Genomic DNA, 12,391 nt, shown 5'->3' on the forward strand with positions numbered 1-12,391 from the left:
GACTGCTGTGTACCCTGGAGACAAGGATTTAAACACCTGGGGACCTGGCCCCTACTGAACTTAATTTTGCTTATGAAAATTTCAGAGCAGAGTGTCCATCCACCAAGAAAAAAAAAATCCTAATTGCTTTAATTTGGTGATACAGTCACACAAAGGAGAAGTCCATCTGGGCTATAACAAAGATTAGGCCTTCCACAGTCTCTGTCTACCACCATCTCTGCCCTTAATCTGGGGCCAGCCACAACTCCAGCTCCTCCTACACTTCTGACCCACCATGCCTTTATTCTGAACAACCCCAGCCATAAAGCCAAAGTCAGAAGAGCCCAGAGGAGGAGAGTGCCACAGATCCTTGTCCCCTTGGGCCCCCACCCAGCCACACTCGGGGGTGTGTGATGCCAGACTCTGTGCTGCTGACCAGGCCTATTGCAATACAGCCACGGAAGCAGTCTCTGTCCAAGGAGCTGAGGAAGGTTATTCAGGGAATACTAGAAATTTCAAGCTGCGAAAACTATTGTACACACCAGATGTCCTGGCTAAGAAGGCACAGATTAGCAGCCTAAAAATTAATTCATGGTTGACAAGGAGGAGCCAAGACCCAAGGGGATTCTGTACACAGCATCCTGCCTCCCTATTGGCAGAGCAAGATCTCCCTTTCCCCAGGAGGGCGCCATCCCAACTTCTCTGCCTGCATCAGGGATCTGTCTGCTCCCTGCCGGTGGCCCTGTTGCTAGGCAAGCTGGCTGAACCCTGAGTCCAGCAAGCCTAGATTCTTTAACTTTCCCTTTATGGCTCCAGTACAGCCCCACAGGGCTACCAACCTGCTGCCCACTCTTGGGTAAGCTGCAAACACAGGCTCTCTTTTATTTATTTTTTTTAAAAAAGGAAAGGTAGACGTTAGAGTCCAGAGGGTAGAGCCAAGAACTGTCATTCACAAGACTTCAGCCATAATCAAGGAACTGGCAACACATGCCTTGATGGATTTCGTATTAGCTATAATCAGTGACTCCTGTGTGCCTCCCATTTTTCTCCCCTTTGGGGAGTGTCTACAATGGTTATAGGTGGTTATAATATGCCTGTCCCAACATTGTATGTCGAATTTGTTTGGGACAGATAGCTTGTGTCTTTTGTTCACAGATCTTCAGATCAAGAACTGTACTCAAGCAGCTATACTCAAGGAAATACACCTGAGGCTCATTATCCACACCTGGACCTGATTTAGATGATGAGATCCTTAATTTTGAACAGATAAAGGAGTGAAATTTGAGGGGACCTGGGGAAGGAGTTAATGTGTTTTGCATTTAGGAGGCACATGAATCATTGAAGGGCAGAGGGTAGATTATGGTAGCCAGACTCCAAGAGGGCTCTCAGTGGTCTTCATGTCCTTATGTGGTCCCCTCCCACATGAGACCAGGGCTGACTTCTGTGACCATTAGCATATGGCCAAAGTGATATTGTGTGACTCCTTATGGCTAAGTCATTGCCATTTCTACCTTGGTCTCCTAGATTTCTTGCTTTGGGGGAAACCCCCCACCATCTTGAAAGGACACTCAGAAAGCCCTGTAAAAAGGTCCGTGGAGAAGAACCCATCTCCTAGCACCAACTTGCCAGCCATGTGATTGAGCCACCTTGGAAGCACAGCCTCCAGCCCTGGGCAAGTCGTCCCATCCCACATGCTTTCAAGCCTTCCAGCTGAGGCCCCAGCCACCAGGGATCAGAGACTAGCCATTCCACTATGCCCTGTCTGAAGTCCTGATCCACAGAAGTCATGAGATTGTAAATAATTATTGTTTTAAGTTATTAAGCTTGGGGACGGTTTGTTATGATGCACTGGATAACTAATACAGGAACCTGAAGTAGCCAGTTGGTCCATGTCACTGTGATGGAAGCCACAACTGTGTACAGTCCAGCTGTTCTCCCAGGAAATCATCCTCCACTGGCTCTTTTGCTTACGATGTGGAAATTGAAAACCTAAAAGCCTAAGATTTTGAACTCACAATATAAAAGGGGGACACAGGAGGCAAAGATATGCACATCGGTTGCTTGCACTTGCAAAATAAAACCACAAGGCAAATTTGAAGAAGGCAGAGTTCCACTATGCCCAGCTCAGCACTGATATGTTGCCTGGTATTCAGGGATAGGTGGGTGCCAGCCAAGACCAGAGCACCCAGTCTGAGAACAGCTGCATCCACTTCCCAGCCAGCCTGCCCCACATGCCCTGGGAGCCCTGAGCTGCCCCCTGCTTCAGCAGGGTAAAGACTTTCTTTGTGAGTTTGATGCCCACCTGTCCTTTCTCTTTTCTTGGGACTGCTCAAACTAAATGTTCAGCTGGGCTTTTGAAAATCCCCTTTCCTCTTCATTGCCTCCCCCAAACTCACACACCCAAAAGCTAATGTAGGAACCCTCAGACACTGGCAATTGGGCAAAAAAAAGAGTTGTATAGCTGCTCAGAAGTAAAATCTTTTACATCTCAGAAAGTTACAGTTATTTCCTTGCCTGGGATAGATCTGGAAGGGACTGATCTAAGGTTTCTGTTGCAGAAACCTGTCGTTGGAAACTCTCAGAAACTAATGGACTCTGGGAAAACACCACAGATGACCTGCATTCCCAGGGACCTTTGAGCTCGGAGCTGGATGTCTGCGGTGAGGAGGAGGGAAAAGCCAAGTGCAGGGGGTGACTGAGGAGGAATGGAAGCCCTGCAGCCAGCTGTGGGCTTCTTACTGTGGCTCTAAGAGGGAAGACCAGGCAGGGGACAGGCAAAGTCTAGATGCAAAGCCCTGGGACTGAGTCAAGATGCTTCCTTAACTTCAAAGTCAGGATTTCACATAATACCAGACCCTTAGAGAAATGTTCCTTCTTAACTGATGCCTAGTGTACTTCTGGATCCTGTGATCAAACCTAGAGCTAGAACTGCCCAGATCACACAGCAGAGGCTGTAGATGAAAGAGGCCCAGGGGACAAGTGCTGTGGGTATATTGCTGAATATCACAGTTCCTCTGGTTTTGTGCTGTCCACAGCAAAGCCAAGCCCAGACAGGCTGGGTTTTGTTTATCATTTCATTTCTAGAGGACTTGAAGGCAAGAGAATTTCTAGAATCTGGGATTGGGCAACACTTCTGGAGTATGGGAAGGCTGGATGTTTAGGGGTGGATATACAGAGAGGGGAAACTCTGGGGAAGAAGGGCAGGAACATCGGCTTCATGTCTGCAAGCGTTGGTGTCTGCTTCCTTTGCTTTGGAAAGAAGCAGATGAACATCTTTGCTCGGATCAGTGATGTCAGCCCAGCCTAGGGTTCAGGTCCAGCCTGCAGAGAGCCTGTAAATTAAGGGTGGGGACAGGATTTGACCCAAAAGTATCCATTACGTCTAGTCACAATGCCCCATTGCCCTGCGTATCTACCCACTCCACTGTCCCTCAGCCTACACAGGATTAATAACAGGGAAGAACACCGTGTGACAACAGAGGCAGAGACTGGAGGAATGCAGCCACCAGCCAAGGAATGCCAAGGGCTGCCAGCAGCCACCAGAAGCTAGGAGAGAGACATGGAACATAGCCTCCCTCAGAGCCTCCAGAAGGAACCAACTCTGCTGACAATTTGATTTTAGACTTCTGGCCTCCTGAACTGTGAGAGAATAAATTTCTGTTGTTTTCAGCCACCCAATTTGTGGTAATTTGTTAACCGCAAACAAATACAAGAGAAACTAATACAAGCCCTGTGAAACTAATACAAGAGAAGTAAAAACATATGCTCACAAAAAGATCCATACACAATGTTCATAGGAACTTTATTCATAAAGAGCTCCAAACTGGAAACAGCCCAGATGTTCGCTGACAGGTGACTGGATAAACATGCTGTGCTAAATCCACCCAGTGGACTCCTACTCCTTAATAAAAAAGAATCAACAACTGAGATATGCACCCATACGGGTGAATCTCAAAAGCAACTTGTTGAGAGAAAGAAGCCAGACACTAAAGAGAACATACTGTATAATTCCATTTATATGAAGTTCAAGAACAAGCAACACTAATCTACAGTGGTTGTCTCTGGGGTGAGGTAATTAACTGGAAAGGGGCACAAGGGAACTTTCTGGGGTTATAGAAATAGTCCATATCTTGATTGGGGTGTGTGTTTCACAGGGGTGCACATTTGTGAAAACTCATCAAAATATACATTTAAGATCTGTGCATTTTAGTGGGTGTAAATTTACCTTAAAAAATTAGTAAATAAAAAAATCCAAAAATTAAAAAAGAAAGTGGGAAACAAGATTATACGCACTTGAGTGTTTGTGTTTCAGGGGAAAAGGTGGGAGAGGGGAGTTACTTAGGGTGATTTTTCCAAGACCAGATTTCAAGTCTAATCCAAAGTAGTTCAGATAAAGATTTTATTCCCTACCTGTAGGGTTGCCAGATTTAGCAAACAAAAATAGAAGGTGCCCAGTTAAATTTGAATTTCAAATGAAAAATGAATAATTTTTTGTATCAGTGTGTCCCAAATATTGCATGAGACATACTCATACCCTACCTATGTATTGGGTCATATGGCGGGAATATGCTGATGACCTGTGAGGTCCAGCCCAGGAAAGGCAGGTAAAGCCAGAGAAAAAAGGAGTATTTAGGAAAAGTGAATGAAAAGTGTTCAATTCCTATGGTAGGTATAAATTCAATGACTATGAGCTGAGAACTGATTCTTGGTGTCTGAAAAACAAAAGAGGGCAGGGGAAAGAGGGGCTAGGGCATGGGGATTTTGGTGTGTGGATGAAAACCTATATCCTCTGTACACCTAGCAAAGGGCCTTGCCTACAAAAGACACTTGATAAACTCTGATTTTGGTGTACACACTGGAGAACAGGAAGCAGAAACTATGGGTTTGAGATCACATTCATGTTTATGGTATTTCCTGGAATGCTTAGGCAGTCTACAAATAAAGCTATTTGTTTAAAAAAAGACCGTATGAGGGAAGAGGATGCCTTGCTTTCTAATCATCAAATCCCAGGGAAAATGAAAGCATTCTCATTGCTCTTTTAGAGATCAGTTTCAAAAGTCAAATTTCCTTTCCATTACTCTTCAGTTCTCAGGACCATGCTATTTCTGGGAACGCTTGATATGAGGACATATTGCTCTTATTTCAGTAAGGATTTTTTTTTTTTTTGGCCACACAGTGCAGCTTGCAGGATCTTAGTTCCCAGACCAGGGATCAAACCCGGCCCTAGCAGTGAAAGCGCTGAGCCCTAACCCTGGACCACCAGGGAATTCCCCCAGTGAGCCTTCTTGAACTTCATGCTCAGTAGGGTGAAGGACCACAAACCAGAATATAGGTGGCATTTTCTAAAGATATCTTTTTCCTTATTGAAAGCTGTGATTTCCTAATTCACTAGTGCTTTCTGAATCCAAGAAGGGCAGCAGACGTAAAAGACTCAGGGGAGGGAGCAACCCCTGGGGCTTTGGACAATGGAGAAACCCACCAGGAGCTCTGGAAGCCTGAAGAAAAGTATTACCACTTTCCAGAGCCCATTGGCAGCATGCTTCCTGCTCTCTGTGGCTCTTTGAGGGGGCTCAGTCCAGAAGGACTGTGTTTCTTCATGAGCAAGACCAGGCTTTCGTCTTAAAAAGCAAACAAACAAAAGTGAAGACTCCCAGCATCAGGGTGACCAGCAAGTACAATTTTGAAGGGAGTAGTGGATATTAAGACAGATTTCCATTTATCAGGAAGTGGTTTCTAAAATTCTGGTGACATTGACATCTTTGCTGAGAGCCTGCTATATGCCAGGCACTGTACTTGATGTGGGGAATATGAAGATTATCAATAAAACAAAGTTCCCGTCTCAGGGAGTGAGACAGACCCATGCACACATCATTATAATCAGGGCCAGTGAAAATACCCGGATTTCCCTCAAACCCAGATATGTGCTTATTTGTTTAGAGGCGAGAGGGACTGAGCTGGTCAGGGAAAAGGGCAGAGAAGAACAGCTTTCAGACCTAAAATCCCTGCAGACAACTGGACTCCTTACCAAGAAATTCTTGATCACTATATCTGGTGAAATGGAGGATAGGCAGAAATTGATATTTTTCAAAAGCACCCATATCATTTATCTATTGCAGCACCCCAAAACTTAATGGCTTAAAATAACAATACCTATTTGCTCACAGTTCTCAAGGGGCTGTTGACTTGGTTCTTCTGTTAGCTTTGCTTGGGATCCTCATGTGGCTGCTGCCACGTGGCAACTCATCTCCTGTCTCAAGTGCTAGCAGTTGATGTTGGCTGAGGATTCTCCACCAATCTAGCTGAGACTTGTCCATATGGTGGCAGCAGCTAAGAGAGAGAGAGAGAGAAAGAGAGAAACTGTGAGGTCTCTGAGGCCTAAACTCATGATCACACAAGAACAATTCCATCACATTCTATTGGTCAAAGCAAGTCACATGGCTAGCCAAAGTCAGGAACTGGGAAACTAATCTCCACCACCTAATGGGAGTAGCTGCAAAGAATATGTGGCCGTGTTGAATCTACCACAGTACCCAAGCTTCTTAAGCTTTAATGTAACAAATACCACAAACTTAATGGATTAAAACAACGCAGATTTAATATCTTACAATTCTGGAGGTCAGAAGTCCTAAAATCAATTTGTTGGCAGAGCTGTGTTCTTTCTGGAGGCGCTAGGGGAGAATCTGTTTCCTTACTTTTTTCAGCTTCTAGAAGCCACCTTCATTCCTTGTTCTGCAGCCCTCTCCTCAAGCTTTAAGACCAAAACCAAGCATCAGATCTCCCCACCTCCCCGACTTCTGCTTCCATTGTCACATCTTCTTCTCTGACCCTCCTGCCTCCCTCTTCCATTTTATAAAGACGCTTATGGTTACACTGGGCCCATCCTGATAATTTAAGATAATCTCCCTAATTTAAGATCCTTAATCACATTGCAAAGTCCCTTTTTGCCATATAAGGTGACATACTGACAGGTTCTGGGGATTAGGGCATGGACATCTTTGGAGGATGATTATTCTGTCTACCACATTTGGGAATCTTAGATCAAGGGAAACTGTCACATAATTCAAAGGATCCAGTGATCTAGTCTGGGTTACCCTTACAGGTTCTGGGTGCTCAGGCAGCGTACAGGCAGTCAAAGGACTGGGCTCTATTTTTTTTTTTAAATATTTATTTGTTTATTTGGCTGCACCGGGTCTTACTTGTGGCACGCGGGATCTTCGTTGCCGCATGCAGGATCTTCATTGTGGTGTGCAGGATCTTTTAGTTGCAGCATGTGGAATCTAGTTCCCTGACCAGGGATTGAACCCGGGCCCCCTGCATTGGGAGCGTGGAGTCTTAACCACTGGACCACCAGGGAAGCCCCAGGACTGGGCTTTAGATTCAAGTGGACCAAGGTTTGAATTCCAGTTCACCACTGTCAACTGAGAAAAAGTATACAACGTGAGAGTTGTGATTAAGTTTTATTTGGGGCAAAATGAAGACTATATCCCAAGAGACAGCCTCTGAGATAACTCTGAGGAACTGCTCTGAAGAAGTAAGGGGGGAGGTCAGTATATATGTGATTTTGGTGAAGGAAGATACATGCAATCAAGCACACATTTTGGTAGAGGGTTGCTGCTAGTCACAAGGAACAAATGTCTCCATTAATGATTTTAGTGCTTTTCTAGATACAAGAAGATGCAAGAAATTGGGCTCGTAAAATCCTCTCCTAAAAATATCTATCTGAAGGCCTGTTCTGCCAGTTTTTCCCAGAGCACAGAGTGCCTCATCCCTGATCTCTCCCCTGAACTCCTTTCAGGGTGTGTTGAAGGTCAGCCACTGCAGTGGCTAGTGACTTCATTCTTGTGGTGCCAGATGGCAAGTGACAATTTTTAGTTGTCACTGCCCAATCATGGTCATAAATTCGACCATGGTTTGGGAGGCACTTCATGACCATTTTGTCCCAAAATGCTAGGACATTCCTGCATCAGGTGAGGATTTCATCGATAGGCAACTCAATGTGCTGTTACTGGACTAGGCCCTATTAACAGTAGCCAAAAGTCTCTGGACCACAAGACAGTCTTACTAGTCTGTTATGGTCCAGGAAGTGATTCCCTCTTGTTGCCTTTTCCCATATCTAGAGTTACACTATTACAATCATTGATCTGATATAGAACTATATATCTGGTCAACTGCTTCAAGTTCACCTAGTCATCATTTTATCAAAGGCTCAGTCACACATTTGATAATGCAAAAAACAACAATTTTAGGGCTTCCCTGGTGGCACAGTGGTTAAGAATCCACCTGCCAATGCAGGGCACACGGGTTCGAGCCCTGGTCTGGGAAGATCCCACATGCCACGGAGCAACTAAGCCTGTGCACCACAACTACTGAGCCTGCGCTCTAGAGCCTGCGAGCCACAACTACTGAGCCCGCGTGCCACAACTACTGAAGCCTGTGCACCTCAACAAGAGGAGCCACCGCAATGAGAAGCCTGTGCACTGCAATGAAGAGTAGCCCCTGCTCGCTGCAACTAGAGAAAGCCTGCGAGCAGTGACGAAGACACAACACAGCCAAAAATAAATAAATTAAATAAATAAATTTATTCAAAAAATACACAATTTTGTAAAACAGGCAAGATACAAATGATATAGCTAGTAGTATTAGTAAGGTTATAAATAAGAATTTAAGCCTAGAACTTCTATTAGGTGCAGCCCAGTATATCCCCAGGTCATCTGACTTAGTCTGTTCTATACCAATTCTTATCTTTAAAGGAAATTATATATTGGTATTGTTTATAAGGCACCCGACCCAATTTCCTACTGTTATTAGCTGGTTATCCTTAGTATGATTTAATATACTAAAGGAGCCTTTAAACTTGAGCATAGCCTGGTGTTAGCCACATAGATACATACCATAACTGTGGGATGTTTCCTTGTCATAAACAGGAGGGTATGCTTTTTGACTGAGATTCAGCTTGGTGTTCTGAGTGAGCTTGAGTGACCCTAAAAGAAAATTCATATTTATGGTCAGAGTCGGAGCAAGTATTATTAATTGGCCAGGTGAGGGATCCCACCTAGTGATATCAATAGTGGCCTAAAGAGAACTATAATTTCTTTCTTCTAGAATAAATTTCCTAAGGGCTATCCAATTAGAGCCTTGGAGTGGAGAAATCCACCAAAGTAACCCAGAAGAACTGGATATAGGTAATTAGCCATAAAGCCAACAATTGGATTAACTTTAAACTCAGTATAAGATTGCGAAATACATTCAGTTCATAAGCAAAGTTGTGAGCAATTATCAAAGTAATTGGTTCACAGGCCTGGTCCAGCATCTTGGGTCAGATGTCTATTTCAGATGTCATCTTCTTCTCATCCTAGTCTGGAAGTTTCTCCTCTGTTTGAGTCTTGTTTTAAGGTGATTTTAAGGTCAGCAATCCTCTCTATGGGCCAGTCCAGTACAGGGGCCCTTTCTAAGTGGAAACGTTAATCCAAGAGTCAATTCCCTTCAGTTTCGCTGTGCATGAGCTAGTTAAGAGTACCTGATAAGGGTCTTTCCATCTAGGTTGGAGATAGTCCTTTAAATGATGTCTTTTCCAGTATGCATAATCCCTGGCTACAGTTCATGAGGCATCTGATCCTCATCCAAAGATAGATTACTGAGATAAACTTCAGAAACAAATTAGAGTGTCCTTTTAATAATTCAATTAAACTTTACAATAATATAACATAATAGCAAGAAGCTGAATCGGAAGTGAGGCTTAGGCAGTAAATACAGACCTCAATTAACAAAACTAGAATTTAATATCCACTAAAACATAAACTTTTTCTCTCTAAAATTACCCTCATTTTTACCAAATATAGCCAAATTAAGATTAATTTGTTTGCATATTAAGTCTAATTTTAATAAACTTGGCCTGATTACTTAGGTAAGTGTAATTGATCATATAGCGTCTTTTATATTGGCTGTTGGGAACTTTTCATAAGGAGTCTCGGACTGAATTTTTTTTTTTTTAAAAACCCTCTCAGGGACTTCCCTGGTGGTCCAGTGGTAAGAAATTCGCCTTCCAATGCAGGGGACACGGGTTTGATCCCTGGTTGGGGAACTAAGATCCCACATGCCACAGGGCAACTAAGCCCGTGCACCACAACTACTGAGCCTGTGCGCCACAACTAGAGAGAGAAAGCCCAAGCACCACAACTAGAGAGAAGCCTGCATGCTGCAACTAGAAAAAAGCCCTTGTGCTGCAACGAAGACCCAGTACAGCCAAAAAAATAAAGAAAATAAATAAATAAAATAAAGTAAATAAATATTAAAAAAAAAAAAAAAGTCCTCAAGGGCAAGGAAAGCAATGCCAAAGGCTTGTCACAGATTTTGCCTTACAGATTTGGGTGAATTCCTCCCTTTTCAAGATCCCCACAATATCACCAACCAGGAGGTTGCCTTCCTTATTTACCTGATAAGGCTACTGGGAACATATGAGTTTCCAATTTCTGGAGGAATCAGGTAGACAGAAAAGATAAAAGTTTCAATTCTGTTTACAGAGGTATAACTTACCAAATTGCTGTAAGTCATAATTAGCTTGAAGGAAGGGTCTGCTTATATCTGGAAAACAGATTAAAAGCCAGTAATGTTTTAGACAGAAACCATAAAAATTGTAACCACATTCATCAGTTCACTCAGTCCTATGTAACTAATCGTTTCTGTTAATAGTTTCATGAAGCCATCCGGTTTTCCACTAGAATTTTTAAATTTCTTACCCAGTTCAGCAGTATGATCTGAAAGTTATCAGAAACCTGTACTTGTCAAAAAGACCTTGCTATGAATCTTCTTGAAGAGGAAGCATTTTTGCAAAGGCATAAATGTAAGACAGTAACTGTCTATGAACGACAAAAGACTTAAGATGGCACAGTTAAAGACCTGATTACAATGCTATTGACAAAGAAACTTGGTTACTCCTGTGACATTTTAAGATAATAACCAGAATTATGACTGATAAATTTTACCAGGACATACCAGATTTTTAGAAAGTTTAGGTAATTTCTAGACTATGTATATTAATAATATTTACCCATACAATACAACCTAAGAAGATTTATTACTCATTTGACAATAGTTCCCATGTAATTTAACATACCAAATGAACCTAATTAGTTTAATACCTCTCTTTGGGATGTTTCAGGGAGCCCTTTGAAGCTAGCTAGAGGTCAAAGTTAGCTAGAGGTCAAAGGAACTTCATTAGAATTTGATTTGGGAACTTTGTCAAAAAATATCAAAAAGGTTTTAAAACTCTTGGTCAAATAGGATCATAGGTCACTGTGAAACAATGCTTATCCACTTAACCAAAGTGACAAAAATATTTCAAAGGCAATTACAGACAGTTATAACATATTACCGGTTAAAGGTAAAAGAAACTTTACAATCTGTTATCAAAAGTGGATCAATATTCTAAGAAAACTTTGTCATCTTAACAGAGAAAAACCAAATTCAGGTTTTGCACCAGCTTATTTTTAAAATTCATTTACTCAGTTATTTATTTATTCTAAACTTAGCCAATCCTGACCATGCACAGAACTCTTTTCTCAGGATTCCGTTTCCATAAACCTTCTGTAACTTTCTGTATCCATACTAGTTTGTCCCTTATTTTTTTCCCATCCATAAACAACCAGCTCTAGGACAAAATTACTTTTTTTTCCCTTAACAAAATGCAATTCCATTCCTCATACCTTCTTTTACTGAAAACATACATCCTACTTTGCTACTATATGCTGAAATGTTTCCTTTATTATTTCTAGTAGCTTTAATTACATACTTAAATTAGAATTCACAACTCTTAAAACCTTACTTTCTAGTGAAGACTAAGAAGTACGCAATTATGAACTGTTGTTTACATTTTCCTTCTGTAGATTGGCAAACATAAATACCAGTAATAATTTCTAAAAAACATGTTTTTTTGTAGAAAATATCTCAGCGTGGCACCAGACATGTTTATTAATAGTACTTAATGCCTTTAGTTTCCCTGTAAAAGGAAGCCAGTGTTCAGTAACTAATGTTTCATTATCTTATTTTATTTGGGAATTACCTAGTCATTCAATAAACTTCCATCATTTAACTTAATTTAGTACAACTCTAAAATTTAAAGTTGCCAAGTATATGGAGAGAATATTTTTAAGTAGATATTCCTAAAACAATTTTCGTAAAGAGTTCACCCAAAACCTCTTTTCTCATTTACATTTAATTTACTAATAAAAAATTTCATTATACCAAGTTATTTTTCTTGTGGACAAATTTGCAACAGATATAATAAGATCTTATTTGACTTTTATTAAACCTAGGTACAATAAAAGTATACTTAATGTTGATGACTCTAAGACATGTCTGTATTAATTAAATCTACAAACAAACCTTAATACCAGGTATTAATTTAATGCTGAAT

This window comes from Balaenoptera ricei, chromosome 1, assembly GCF_028023285.1.
Source record: "Balaenoptera ricei isolate mBalRic1 chromosome 1, mBalRic1.hap2, whole genome shotgun sequence".
NCBI classification, from domain to species: Eukaryota; Metazoa; Chordata; class Mammalia; order Artiodactyla; family Balaenopteridae; genus Balaenoptera; species Balaenoptera ricei.